General features: G+C 42.6%; 1 protein-coding gene across 2 annotated transcripts in view; it reads right to left on the reverse strand.

The window, feature by feature from the left end:
* SYNDIG1 (synapse differentiation inducing 1) overlaps positions 1–14,909 on the reverse strand; it is a 63,740-nt gene that overhangs the window by 26,112 nt on the left and 22,719 nt on the right. The gene's annotated exons all lie outside the window — the stretch shown is intronic.

The raw sequence follows: 14,909 nt of genomic DNA on the forward strand, positions 1-14,909 counted from the left end.
CAGGCAGGCTGTGTGCTAATGATCCTTCCATGCAGGCAGAGAGCTATCGTAGAGATGCCTTTGACAGCTCTTTGGAGAAGTTTGCATAGCACAAGGGGGTGCCAGGCCACTGCCAAGCTGTGAGAGCCTTCAATGAACCCAGGTAATACTGGCTGCAGACTGATTGCTTGGCCTCTTGCTCCCGAGGTTGCAGAGGGCATTCTGAGGTTGCCAGTGGCTCCCTGTGCTACATTCAGAAGCCAAAGAACTAAGCTGATACACCATAGCTCTATAGCCCTGAAGAACGCCACCTGCCCTGCAGAGATCCAGTCAGCAGCAGGAATGTAGCAAGTGTTTTTCAGCCTTGTCTGAGGTTGATCTGTGTTCTGGACACAAGCACTGTTACAAACACTTGGCTGTTGAGGGATGCTCTAGGACAAGTTACTGTTCCCCACGAATTCCACTAAGGGATCACAAAAGCCACTAGATCTGAAAATTAAACCATTAAATCTAAATGAAGTTATCCAAAGAGACATGTGACAAAGCAGCTGTGGGAAGTAACATCAGCAGAAGACATAGGAAATAGAGCTTCTTAATTTTATTTATTTATTTTAATCTTTGGAAAGACTCTTTCAGCTCGAAAAGGCAAGATCTGCTTCAGCTGCATTTGATGCCTCATAGAGGCTCACAATAACCTCATGGTTCTGCTCTCAGGCCTGGGGTAATATACGCAAATAACTGAAGAATTTCTTACCCCTTCCTATTCTTTGAGAGAACATTCTGTCTGTCTCTAATACGGTTTTCTTGTTTACCATTCTAAATAACAACCCAGTGGTGGCAGACAAATGGGCAAGATGAACTTAAGGGCCTTTGGCATGCCTAATGTCTATGATTTTATGAGTCATTTCAATCAGAAAAAAAAAAGAGGAGATGAAATGTTTGAATGGATCTAAAAAGACATGACATCATGGTTCTGTTTCCCTTCTTTGGAATTAGCAATAAACTGAATTATGTCCAGCCACTTATCATTAACAAAAAGTCTTTAACTTGCTTTTTTCCAAAATACGTTTCCCCTCTCTCCTAAATCAATTCACTAGAGAAAAGTAAGAGGCTTTCTCTCGTATACATAAAATAGAGCTATTTGGCCTTTGAGGAAGTAATAGAATTTCAGGCATCACAAGCAAATCAGCAATGTCTCAGTCTTATGTACATCCAAACAGCAACTGAAATATTTAACTGCAGCCTTTAGCAGCATTTTTCTGTTCTGGCTGCTTAGCTGAACATCCAGTCCTGCTGGGCTGGATGAAATACCCTAGTGAAATCCTCTTGGCATTGCTGCTTCTGCCTCTCAGAATACTGCTTTCTGTAGATGACCTGACTTTAAGGTGAGAAGTCAGGATTTTCCTCAGTGGACTTTACAGCTATAATGCGATGGAAAGGAAAGCATAGCAGTGACAGCAAAACAGGAAGGTCTCAGGCTGCAGCCAGTAAGGATTTGCTCAAATGCAGCAGCTGCAGGCACAGAAAAAAAGGAAAAAAAAAAAAAAAAAAAAAAAAAAAGCTGCTTACCTTCAGAAGATCTCAGTTACACAGGGAGTTCCAGCAAGATACCTTTGCCTCCACTGTCAGCCTTTAAATGAGGTCTGGGAAGAGGTGGAGCCAAGATCTAGGATTGCATGCACCTGAGCTCCCTGGGTTGGCCCTGCCTTCCTACCAGGTGCTCAATCACTGGTTCAAGCCATTTCCACTACAACAGCACAGTGAAACTTTCAGTGACATATAATTTTACACAGATGGTACTCACCCCACCAAGGGCCCTGAGCTAGTTCAAGAGGTACCACATTGTTCGTGAGCCTTACACAGACAGGGTCTTCTCCATTCCGCCCTGCTGTGGGGCACAGGAGCCCTTCATCCCAGCTCAGGGTACTCCCTCGTGGTGTCTTCTAACCCCAGCCCTGCTTCAAGTCTTTGCTGCTGAACAGGAGCCAGAGTGAAGGAAGCAGGAACATTGCCTCTCTTCTGTTTCACACATATTCTGATGCTGGCTGAGCAATGTCTGGTTACCAGAAGGGTAAGCAGTTATGAGCTGCGATTTCATCTGTAATGCTTGCTCTGACAGTACAGGTGGTAGTTCACTGCTTCTTGAAAGCCTATCTCTACACTCCTGACAGCTCAGTCATTCTTGAGACTTTGCATGAGGAAAGAGGGGAATGAAGCCTCCCAATGGAGGCACAGGTTGCTTTAGTTGACTTGACCATTCTAGAATGGCTAAAATGCTTGAATTGAGGAAAGAGCTTCCCAGATCACCAACACCGTTGGAACCTTCCAGAGGTCAGGGAGTTGCTGCCTGCCCCCACTCCTCCAGAATCTATACCCCAAACTCTCCTACTCAAGCTGAAAGGACAGCTTGTTTTCAGATGCTCACAAGCCTGGGCTGAAGGTATAGTACAGACCCTAGACACCAAACACTGCAGCCATTTTAATCCACACCTCTGTAGCCAAGATGAAGTATGAGAATGTGGCAAAATGGAATATAGCAAGCAGGCATCTTATTTTCAAGGAGTGGATGGCCATTTGCTCCTGCTGCTGAATATCTGTTCTGAACTATTTATGGCCAAGGAGGTTTCAGGTCTCAAGGCATATGTCATCTTCTGGATGTCCAAACTTGAGAATGCCTTTCCAAGATCTTAGGGGACAATGATCTAGGTCTCCAGAAGACCTCATGCTCCAAATACCAGTTCTCCAGCCTCTTCAATGGTGAACACATAGGTGCCTGTTGTTAGGGTTTTTAAGTGATGCAATGGTCCTGGTGTGGAATCAGGAGTTGGACTTGTGATCCTTATGAGTTCTTTCCAACTCAGAATATTCTATGAAAGGGCTCAGCAATCGGCTCCTGTGGGACTGCTCCTTGTATGAGGAAGACACTGCCCTACCATCACCCCTGGCTGCCTTCTCCCCTTCCCTTGCACTGCAGCTCCAATCTTCCTGACACCTCTGAGCAAAGAAAATCACTGAGAAATGGTTTCCATGAGGTGACGGGAAGTGTGTGAAAAAACAGTGTAATATCACCAATTGTAGTTTTACCCTGAGATTTGCCTACACTTATGGCATTGATTTGGGGCTATTATTGGAACTGAGATTGGTGTAATTCCCCAGATACCTTAAAATGGTATCCCCGAACTTGTTACCCTAGAAAGACTTGAACTAGACCTTTCCACCTCTGTTGAGCAAAAGCAACACCTAACAGAGTGCCTGGTCGTTACCATTCATAGTAGCACCATTGCCTTCAGTATCCTGGTTCTTTACTGGCTAATCAAGCAGTCCTGCAGTGCAAAAGCAGTTTTTCCCAGCAACCCATGCAGTGGTACAGAGCCACATCCATGTAAGAGCAGAGAAAGCATGCATTTTGACAATTACAACAAATCTCCCTAGACTGGAAACCCCACAGAATAAGCAGGTTGCACATCTACCAAGGTTCACAAATGGTGGCGTTTCCACATTTCATCCTTGACCCTCAATGTAGTAATTGCTAGGAACAACAACAATATTTGCTTTGCTAACAGATGCGGTTACAGATGAGGAAGACGCCAGGTTGGTGAGGTTGGGGTTGGCACATTAAGAGAAGGTGAACATACTGGAAGGTTGATATTGTGCTGATAATACTGTCACTACTCTGTGCTCATACTGGGGAGAGCAAATGATACGCATTCTGCCAAAGAGATCTCACAGAGGTTGTGATTTTCCTTTCCACTGAGGTACGACAGCAATCTCAGCTTAATTAGTAATTGCTGGAATATGTCACACTTGGTAGGAGGTAAATTATTTTGGCCTTATCAAATCATTTTCAAACATGCTGTTTCCTTTGTGGTCACAAAAACATTACAGCCTCAAATCAGCAAGGGACGTGTTACAAAGGGAAAAAAAAATTGTGATAATAACAGAGATCTGTAACAAAACAGCAAATGCAGATGCTACAGATTTCACTGTGACTTGACTCACTGTGAGGCTGTTCAGGTCTGAACGACTTCCCAGAATGAGGGAAAGCAACTGTTTCCCTCATATTATATTATGGCAGACAGCAAGTCAATGTTCTCTTCACACATATTCCATTTCAAAAGCAAAACGAAAGCTCCCTGGCTCCAACTGGAGCCCCATGTATGATCTGCAATGCAGAGAGTTCACGTTCTCACCATTTCATCCTTTTTTCACTGAAGACATCTTGAATTTATAGACTCAGTGCCAAAGAGTGTATTATTAACATCTAAAGCTAAAAACTTCGCATTTGACTGTGAAAAGTACTCATCACCCCAGCAAAACCCAAGATGGTACAAGAGGAATGTAAGTTCAACCTACAGATTGGTGGTGATAGGACTGCACCCAGCAGAACACAATTTCGTCTTTCAAGCTGATGGTAACAGAGTGCATCAGCACACTCGCACTTCTTGCAGGACAGATTTCTCCCTTTTATATGTATTCTCTTATGTCTGAGATCTTTTCTGGTAGAAAGGGCATTGACACTAAGACTGCCTAAAATGTGCTGCTTTAATTGAAACGATATAACTTCTACTTGTAATTAATCCCTAATGGGTATTGTAGATTGACTCATTCTTTTATCCTGGGCCACAGAAAAAGAAGAGTAATTTTCAACTCAAGGTGCAGTGAGCCTTAGAGACAGAGAGATCAACACCAACGTGTACAGAAGCTGACTGCAAGGCTCACACAGGAGGAGAGAGGCTGTGCAAAGGCCAGAGCATCTCTGCCCTTCCAGCAATCCCCCTGTAGATGAACTCTCAGCAAGGAAAGAAGCAAGACTGGCTCAGTCTTTCTTGAGGCACAGCTGTACCAAAAATCACTTCCATACCAAATCCAGCAGAGATACAGTCTTCAGATGTACTTATTGCTGCTTTGAGCAATGACAGATAAGAGAAATGTGACATCAACCTGTGCCACTATACATGCACTAAGGGCTGAATCACCATAAAAACTGGGGAGATTACAGCTGCTTCCAAGAGTAAGTGCTGCTATCAGAGTATTCCTACCATGACTTGCTCCTGTCACCAGAAGGAGCAAGGACTCCCCTCAGTCTGTCAGCAAAACTGCTTGGTGTGGGAAGGAAACTCCAGTATTAATGAACTCTTCAGGAATGTACTCAGCTCCTTACTCTTGTACACTGACACTGTGATCTGCCCAAAAAAGTGTGTCTGGTGTGCCTGGTGGCTATGAGGGCAGGGCTCCTAGAGTGCATCACCAGCAGAGAGCTGCATCACCAAGCGATGCTGGAACACTGCTACTGCCTTCCTGTGATGAAGGCCTTTTTGATTTGGAAATTTTGGTTCTTTCAGTGAAGTGGAGCCAAAGCTATGCCTCGTTTCATGTGCGTGGAGCAAAGGCTGATTTGGGCCTGATGTTCACACAGGAGCTCTGAATTGAGACGCTCTTGATTTCATCCCAAGCTACAGAGAAAAGTTGCTTCTGAAGCCTACCTTGGATTTTTCATAAATGCCACTTCCATCTTCTCTGTTTCCAACATTTCTCCTGAATAACTTTAAGAATTGTGAGGAGAACATAAACCTCCACTTGCAGTTTATGATCAAGAAACAGACATGCAATATTATGAATTCCCCAGGCTGAATCCAACACCCTGAAACATTTGGAAATTTCTTGCTGTTAATAAAGAAATGAGGGGGAACTAATGCTGCTCATTCTTCTTCCAGTCAGAATGAGTACACGCACTTGAAATTTCTAAAATGATCTCTTTTCCAATCAGCAGACATGTGAAGTTTGCATTATGGTTTTGTTGTTATTATGCAACACAGAAGTTATTACAAATGGGGGAGAGAGTCATAAGGCGTCATTTCAATGACACAATTAGATTTAGAATATCTAAAGGCTTAAAACAAGGTTGGTGAGGGGAAAAATGCTGAAGTGTTGACAGAACAAAGTGAGATACAGTAAGAATAAGAACCGGTTCCCATGTGATTTAAATATTCATAAAAAATCATTGAAATCCTGAAAACTCTCAGAGACAAGATTATTCTTCCACCACCACTCAGGAATAGCCACTATGTCACATGGCAAATGATCTTCAGCAGTTTTAACAACAGAAAGCTTTCAAATATAGGCGAGACATCCTCAGGACACATCAGGAAAGGACCAGGACTACTCAGGGTCAGTCTATTTGTCACAGCTATGTTTCAAATTGAGACTACACAGATGAAGTGAATCCTTAGCAAAGATAATTTGGACGATCTTTGGACCAGTGCTGCGGCAAAGTCCCATAAGGTCACTTCAGATATTGCTTTACAATAACTCCTGTGTAAGTGCAAGCTCCTAATTAATTGCTTAATTAGTCGTAGTCGGTAGAAACCTGCCTAGAACAATGCCATCTGTGCTACAAGGTCAAGGAATGAGGACATGTTCAGCAAAATTATTGAGTGCAGTGTCTTGAATGAAATCCAGAAATCCCAAGCTGGGACAATTACTATTTAAATTTGCCCAGAGGCCCACGTCTGGGGACAAATCCCATTTCCTGGGATATCACACCTAGGGGAATTTCGAATGTACTGCCTGCTATTACCAGTACAAGGACTACTTTCAGCTTTTGCAGTTCATCCTTGCTTGCACTTCCCATAACAAAGGGAAGTGCATGGCTCTGACCCATGGATGGGGCATTCTGCACCAACTTGGGAGCATGATTCCTTCCAGAGATCCTCCCTCAAATGAGTGAACAAGAAAATATCCAAATCCCATCCAGGACTGACTCCCTGAACAGCCCTGAGAAAAGAAGAAACGATCTCTCCTGCTCCTACCATCACATTTCTGCAGCTTGCATTAGACATGCAAGCCTTAAAGAGAGGATCTTCATGATACACCTTGTGACACAACTCATGATGGGCATGATGGGCACTGACAGAAATTCTCCTTTATTTTCAGGGAGAAGATGGCTAGTGACTAGAAAAGGAGATTGTTGCAGCCTGATTCTTTTGGATAAAGTCTTTTTGGACAAAGATTTAAAAGTAGCTGCATAACAGCTGATATCTACTTGTGGAATCGCATACTACAGCTTGCAAGTACCTAGCTTGCAATGTTTATGAACAAAGTAAGGAAGTGCTATTACTGCCTGGTGCATGTTACAGCTAGAGAGTAGCTCAGAGAGGCAGTGACATGAACTATAGGAGTTTCTCTGTGCATATGTATAGCATCACCTCACGTCATTGCTTATTCTCCATTGGCCATCCATGCAGTGAGGACCAAGAATTTTAAATAATAGATAATAGCTGTTTTGAGTTTTGTTCTTTCTTGCAAACTTTATGATAGCACAGCACTCACCTAAGGAAGGCAGGATGAGGAACACAGTGAAGCAGAGATTGCCCATTGCATCACTCCTGCTCCATGCCATGACCCCTCTACTTTCATCCGTGGCCTCTCCTACTCTATTGGAGGAAGCCATGTTCCTCTGTGAATGAGTACGAACATCCATTCACCCAAGTGACCCTGATTATTTCACACTTCTTGGGAAATAATACAAGAAATGCCAAGATGTGGAAATGTCGTTCATAACTCACTGCTCATTGCTTCCTATAATGACTGTATTTTAATACCACCCTGGCACAGGGAAAAGAAGAGTGATTTTCACAATAGGAAAAAAGTTTTTCGTCCCTTATTTTTTGTTTCTGAGCACATAAAATGCTACATTAGTTTTATTTCCAGGAGTACATTAAGATCATGTATCTTGATAGGTGCATTTTAATGTCCTGCCTACCTCTGTGGAGACAGCTGGAGGCAAAGAATCCACCAAATGCTGTTGTTTAGATTAGGAAATGTTGTTTGGGAACAATGCAATAATATTAGATAATGAATTAATCTTTCACTTCCCAGTGAAATATTTCAGCCATCTTAGGCACAAGCAAAGCAAGTGCTGAAAGCAGGTACCAAAGAGAGATAAGAGGTAGCACCAAAGCTCTTCCAGATCTGTGCAAGAACAATTAATGCAGGAAAGCACCAGTCTATCTATATTCCTCTGGCAACCCAAATTTCTAGTTGCTGCCTCACAGAAGCTGCTCCTGCTTGGCTCAGTGTTTTGTTCTGGAACCAAGAGCAACCTCCCCATTTACATTAATAGGATGGACTTATTTCTTATTGCTCTTCTTGACTCTCAAGCTTTTACACTGGCACAGAACTTAACCTTACAGAGGCCCCTCTGAGGACTGCCACTAACATCAGAAGCCTGTATTTTCATAGAATCACAGAATCGTGGAATGATTTGGGTTGGAAGGGACCTCAAAGACCATCTGGTTCCACCCCGTGCACAATTGCCACCCACCAGCTCAGTCTGCCCAGGGTCCCATCTGACCTGGCACTGAATGTCTCCTGGGATGGAGCATGTACAGCTTCTCTGGGCAACCTTTTACTCTGCTGCCCAGGAGGACCTGCCATGATCCCACAACACCATTTTTCATCTAAATTTTAGTCTAAATTTTTTAATCTGAATTTATCTAAACACGTTAATATAAAATTGATATATATATATGTATAAAATATCCATATAAAAACTTCATTTATTTTCTGCAACTGGGAAGTCAGTTTGGTCAATAAAAATTACGATTATCTGGCAGGCATCTTTGGATGCCCAGATCATTAGGCACACATCTTCCTTCTCAGAGTTTTTCTGCAGCCCATTTGAAAAAAAGATGTAAATTATAATCAGAAGTGATAATTTCACTTTATTGTGCATTCAAATAAAGTAGTAATTCAGTAGCACTCACCACAGCAGCTACTGAAAGACAGAACTGTGCATTCAAGATTAGAACGTAGCCCCGAGTCTGGTACACGATGTTTATTTCTGAGAAGAAAAAGAATACCTGAGTATTCTGCAAACTGATAAAAGGTTAACCTTAAATCTTTGCCACTGAAAACATCCACTCATTTTACCTCTGAATATATTACGCTTCAAAAGTGTATATCTTGTTTCTCTTGTTTTTGTTTTGGAAAAAAAATTTCTGTGAGCTGTCTCAGTGAGAGATGAAAGAAAGATCTATTATATAAACTGTACCCGAAGACCTGCTCTAGAAATACATTTTGTTCTTCTTGCCACTGGAGAATTCAAGGGACATCGTCACATCACTGGGCTTCTGCTACAGCCACTGAAGAAGCAAGTAAAGCTTTTTGGCTTCCTTGACAGCAGAGGTAGACAGTGGGATGGAGTAAAAGGGGAAGACTGCACCATTCCCAGATTTGCAGTGGGTTTCTTCTTTTCTCAAGCCTCTTTCAGCAGGAGGAACTACTATGTACTTTGTCTTCCAGATGATGATGGCTGACTGTCATTCCACATTAGCATGGGCATCTTCCTGCTCTCCTGGAGGCGTGCAAAATCACGTGCCCTGTGCTTGTCCTTGGACACTGTCTTCCTCTCTGTCCTCTCCCAGAATATAATTCTCTCTGGATGCTCCACATTTACAAGTGTGACAAATGAAGTGTTGCACTGGGATACATGTAGTTTGCTAACGAAAACTCCCTGTGGTAATGCTAACAATATAATGCTCTATGCTAACAATAAACATCCTCACTGCCTAAGACAAAAAAAAAAAAAAAAAAAAAGCAAAAGTAAAATAAGAACACCACCAAGTGTTCACCCTACTCTTTGGATGGGCCTCTGAGTGACTTTATGAGTAGCACAGGCACACTGAGCTTAAAGGAGGAACACAAGTGACTTGTTGAAGGTAGATTATTCTGCACTGAAACAATCTTCTCTGTCTCATAACCTGTGAAATAATAAGCTAATACATGAGCAACAAAAAATAACAGCAGGACAAAAAGAGGATGCCTGGTGGGAACAGTGTTTTATATCCTTGGAGCATGACTACCAATATGTCTCTTGGCTCCTGCTGTCTCAGCGTAATGTGTGAGACATAAACTTCTGACAGAGAGCAATTCACATTCAAAGTTTGCCATTGTGCAGGATGTTCTCTTTAATAAAAGAGACCCCTAATCTCCTCAAGCATTTCAGGTTGGTCTCTCTTCTGTCCCAAAACTTTATTGTAATTAAACACTTGCATAATGAATTAAACTCTTCTGGGAATGTTACATGTGAGCTACCTTTCCAATTATTTAAAATTAGCTTAAGGGCTGAAGCAATCAGGCCACTCATTAATCTAATCTCTTTTTGTCATTGCAGTTCGTGACTTGGAAATGTGACCACAAGATCAAACGGACAAAGAGGAATGAAGAGGAAATTACACAAGACATTTATAAAGTTCCCTAGCCCAAGACTTCACCTACAGCACAATGAAATCAACAGTGCTGACATGCTACACTAATGGCCATTCTTTGTGTGCACAAATATCTCTCTTCTCAGGACATGTCTACCCCGAAGGGAAAAGTCAGCACAGCAAAGTCTACCCTTGTTCTTACTGCTGGCTGGGAGCCATCTCCAGCCCAGAAAGCAGGGAACGGGAGAAGCTGGTAGTTAACAACCCTACTTCAGAGTACCTCTGATTATCTGGGGCATAGCTGGCTATGGCAGCCCCCAGTTTCCTCATCCAGCACATACTTCCCTCTTGATAATGTCCTTCCTTTCTTGAAAAGGCTGAGGGACCCTCATATATATATATATATATATATATATATATATATATATATATATATATATATATAATATTCTGATAAACAGCATGACAATGAAACGCTTACACAGAGTGAGCCTCAGATAGCTGCTATGGGACCGATTCAGCCCCATGGCTAAGCCTGAAGGGATATGAACACATGTGATGACATTTCCTTGCTGTCCACCTGCTTCCACAGCACCAGCTCCTGTCCCAGGTGGTTTCCAGAGTCTGCATCCTGTCTTCTTGCATTTTCAGTGCATGTTAGGGGATTCTGGTAGACACACCTGAACAGCTTCTTCAACAAAGAACTTTCCTGAAGATTTTGGCTTTTTTGGATGCATGATAACCACAAACACAAAGGTTTTCCAGGTGCTCCAGGATACCATGGAGTTTTGGTTGAGGTACCAAATATCCATAAGAACACATCAAGACCTCTGTGGACAGTGGATTTTAGTGGGAAAATGCCTGTTCACTTGAGGAAAATAGTGGCTGGTACAGAAATACTGTGCACAGAGGTGGCAGGGTCTCTGCTCCTGCCTGAAGTGTATGTCTCTTCCAAGCACCAGAGTGGGGCCCAGTGCAATAGAGTACCTTACAAACTGAAAGGTGGGACAAGGAGTGGAAGCCACCAGCTAGAATGATCACTAGCACAGACTCTGCTCCTCAGGGTTAGGCTAGAATATGGATACAAGTCAAACAACCAGATAAATATATCTGTAGAGCCATATGCAAGTACAAAGTGGCTGTCTTGTGGCAGCTAAAATTATGGTGTCGTTTCATGATCTTGAAGTGCTTATCCTTGCAAACACTGTGTTTTACTTAACAGAAGTGCATACATATGCACTTATACAGAGAGACAGTTTGCAAGCAGAGATGAATATTTGCAAAAGATGTTTACCCTACATTTCCTCATATAGAACCTTGTTTTCAATGATCTCAAACCCACCAATCTTCAGGTCTTAAATCTGACTTACTGGTCCTCTCTGGGTGTTTGTGTTACAGAATCATAGAATGGTTTGGGTTGGAAGGGACCTTTAGGATATTCTAGTTCCAACACCCCTGATGAATGTGACTAAAGAAAACATTCTATGTTTCTTCAGATAACTACTGAGAGGAAGTCCCAAACCTTATGGCTTGTTCCAAGGAGATGCTCCAACCCTCTGTGACATGAGGATATGAGAGATGTAGACACCTGCAACTAAAGACATGTAAGCATATTCTGTTTTCTGAATAAAGAAATGTGGAAAAGAGAGGGGAAAAAAGCACACATAGGTCTCACCAGCATCACCGGCATGTTTGGTGGTGTGACCTGTTGTACTACTGAGTTGTCTTATGTTTTTTCAAGATGAGATGGAGTCTATGAGCAGGATTTCTAATGAATAATCAGCATATAATGTCTGGGTGTTATTTCCCTTTTAGTAGTGGCTGGATATTAATATTTCATGCAGAGAAGCAAAGTGAAATACATTCATGCATGTTGAACATCTGATCTCTGGTCTCTGATAAAGTTTAAGTTCATATTGTCCTCTTCTTCCCTTTGGGGACATGGGCATTATTGCTCTTTTCTAACTGGTGACCACTGTATTGTAAAAATACATTTTTTTCAAAGCCTCTATCTCTGAAAATTGGACAGAAAGTAACCAAAAGCTTCAGAACTTATCTTGAAGAAAGATAAACTGCTCTTTTGCCTTACCCCATTTGCCTCATGTCCAGACGAATACAAGAGAAAATCCTTTTACCCAGTGCACAGTACTTTTTTTTGAATGTATCCCAAATGATAATGTTTGGGGTTGTATCACTCAAGCAATCCACATCCATAATTACAGTGCCATGCATTCCTCAATCCCTGTGTGAGAGAATTAATTGGTACATGGGTTAACCACAGCAGACGGGAAGTGACTGCTCTCATGTGCTTGGATCGCAGGCTGCTGCCTGGCAAACTACATGTGCTGCCAAGAAGAAGAGCAGGGATGGGATTTGGAGGCTCTTTAAGCACCTAAGCATGCAGAAAAGTGTCTGGTGGGATTTTTCAGATGTGTGTCTATGTCTTCTGAAAATCCCTGTAAACCTGTCTTGGCATTTCTCAGTCTGAGAAGGCCAGTAGATACCTGGTTTCTGCTGCTGGCAGCAGAAGCAGGGAATGAGCAACCCATGAAGGTTTACGCTGGCAGACACTGTGAGGCTTAATGGGAAGGATTAGAGCTGACAAAGGTATTATGCAGTCCACAGGTTAGGAAAATCTGCCTGTCAGTCAGAGATGAATCCAAGGAGGTTACGTGGAAGCTGTATAGAGGAGGTGTTGTACCAATGCTGTTGCTGCTCTGTCCAGTTGGCACCTCCAGGATGCTTTGGTGGGGACTTCCCAGGTTTAAGGGGAAGTCTCGCCACATCCCATTACATCCCACGGGAGAACAGGTACAAAAGCAAAGCTCATTCACACCAACAAAGGCGTAGCTCTCTGATCATGTACTTCTTTCTAAAAAAGGGAAAGAGACACGTGCCAAGCTGTTGCCCTCTTTCCTAAAAATAAACCCATGAAGTAAAAGAGGATTTGGACAAAAAGATTCTGTGGAGAACACCTTGTGCTGAGCAGCAATGGGGCACTCATCCTAATCTCACCATTCCTCCCAGTGCTGGTCTACACAGCATAAATATCTGCTCCGAGGCATTGCTGGGATCAAAGGAGCAAGTGTGATGGGGCCACAGGTTTTGCTGACAGTGATTAATTGGGAGCCGAAGGTGAGAGCAGGGCTTGGCAGCCCCAAGCTGTGGGTGTAAACTCTTGTGGGAAGGAAAGCAGTACTCAAAACAAAAGCAAATAAATGAGCAAGCAGATAGCACAGCGATGGCTTTGGGCTCTCTCTTTTACCGACAGAAGATGTAAAGCAATGACTCTCAGCTCTGCTTGGGATAGGAAGATCACCAGGCAATGCTCTACTTACTTGCAGCACAAATGTATTTCCAGCAAATCAAGCCTAGATCTGTAGATGCATTGCTCAGCCGAAGGAACCCTGTTTCATTAAAAAGTTTGCCACGGGTGCTAAGTTCTGGCACAAAGAATCCAGCCATCACCTCTGACATTCCTACATGTTGCAGCTTTTTCTTGCAGACTGGGTCTTTTTGTAAAACTACCCAGGAGACTTTTGTACGTGTGAAATTGTCAAGTGCTCAAGAAGATTCAAAAAGGATTGGGATGCAAGCATCAAATTTCGATCATTAGTTACAGTTCTGGCTTTTGACAGAGCATGGGAAATGTTGGCGTACCCTTTTGTATTAACAAGGGAGCTCAAATGCTATTCAGCCTTTTAGTTAAAAGATATCTATAAATAGAAGTCAGATGCTAACAGGGCATAATATTTTACTATCTCACATACAAAAGATCATTCTGAACGCTACCTCATTCCTCACCTTGTTTTTTAAAGGAGGAAATTAAACGAAAAGGACTGTCCTAATCCATCATTAATCCCGTCACTTTCAGAGGCATCCATGAACACTTTGCTGTACCATGGTCAATGACATCAGAAACCCCAGGGATCAATCAGCAACCCACTGGTCTTGACACCATGCTGGTAAGAAGCACATACCATAAAGGTGAGCACTCCTCTTCCAAGAGCATCTTATTCCCTGCCTTCATGCAACCTATTCCAACTGTGTATGCTCCTATTGGGGCAGCAAGTTCGTGCTGGCCCCTGGGATCTGCTCGTAGCTATTTTGAATGCTTCTCAGCCATTCTGCTTTTTAGTACTTTATTACATTGTTTATTTTGCACTCCGCTTTCATTGCTTGGATAAAACTAGCTACCAGTCCCCAGGCTTCCTGAAGGAAAGAAATTACTGAATGCACTGCTTTTCCCAACATAGAGCAAATATTGTGCCAATGATCTCCAGCTTGGAAGCATTCTTTGGCTGCAGCTTTCATGAAAAATCCTGCCTGTTCCATCTATGTGAGGAGTTGTGGCCATTGAAACTGCTGATAAATAGCTCTTGTGAAGGACCAAATGGCAGAGTACCAAAGTATATAAGCAGCTCTCTCCCAGTGCTTTACTTTGTGCTGTCATCATCATCAGGTAAATCCTTTGGCCCAAATTTGAGAAATCAATAGCACTCAGCCAAGAAACCTGTTAATTTTCACTGGACAAATTTTAATAATCTCAGAGGCTTCAAAGATCAGTGACAGACACTTCATTTAAATTAAAAAAGGAGTAGTGCTGTATCTCTCTACTTGATACTAAAGAGTAGGATTCTTCAGATCTGAAGTGCCTGCTCTGGCTCGACAAACAGCAAGTGCTGGTAGATGTTTAGAGGAGGCAGATTAGAAAGGCAGGCA

This window comes from Lagopus muta, chromosome 2, assembly GCF_023343835.1.
Source record: "Lagopus muta isolate bLagMut1 chromosome 2, bLagMut1 primary, whole genome shotgun sequence".
NCBI lineage: Eukaryota > Metazoa > Chordata > Aves > Galliformes > Phasianidae > Lagopus > Lagopus muta.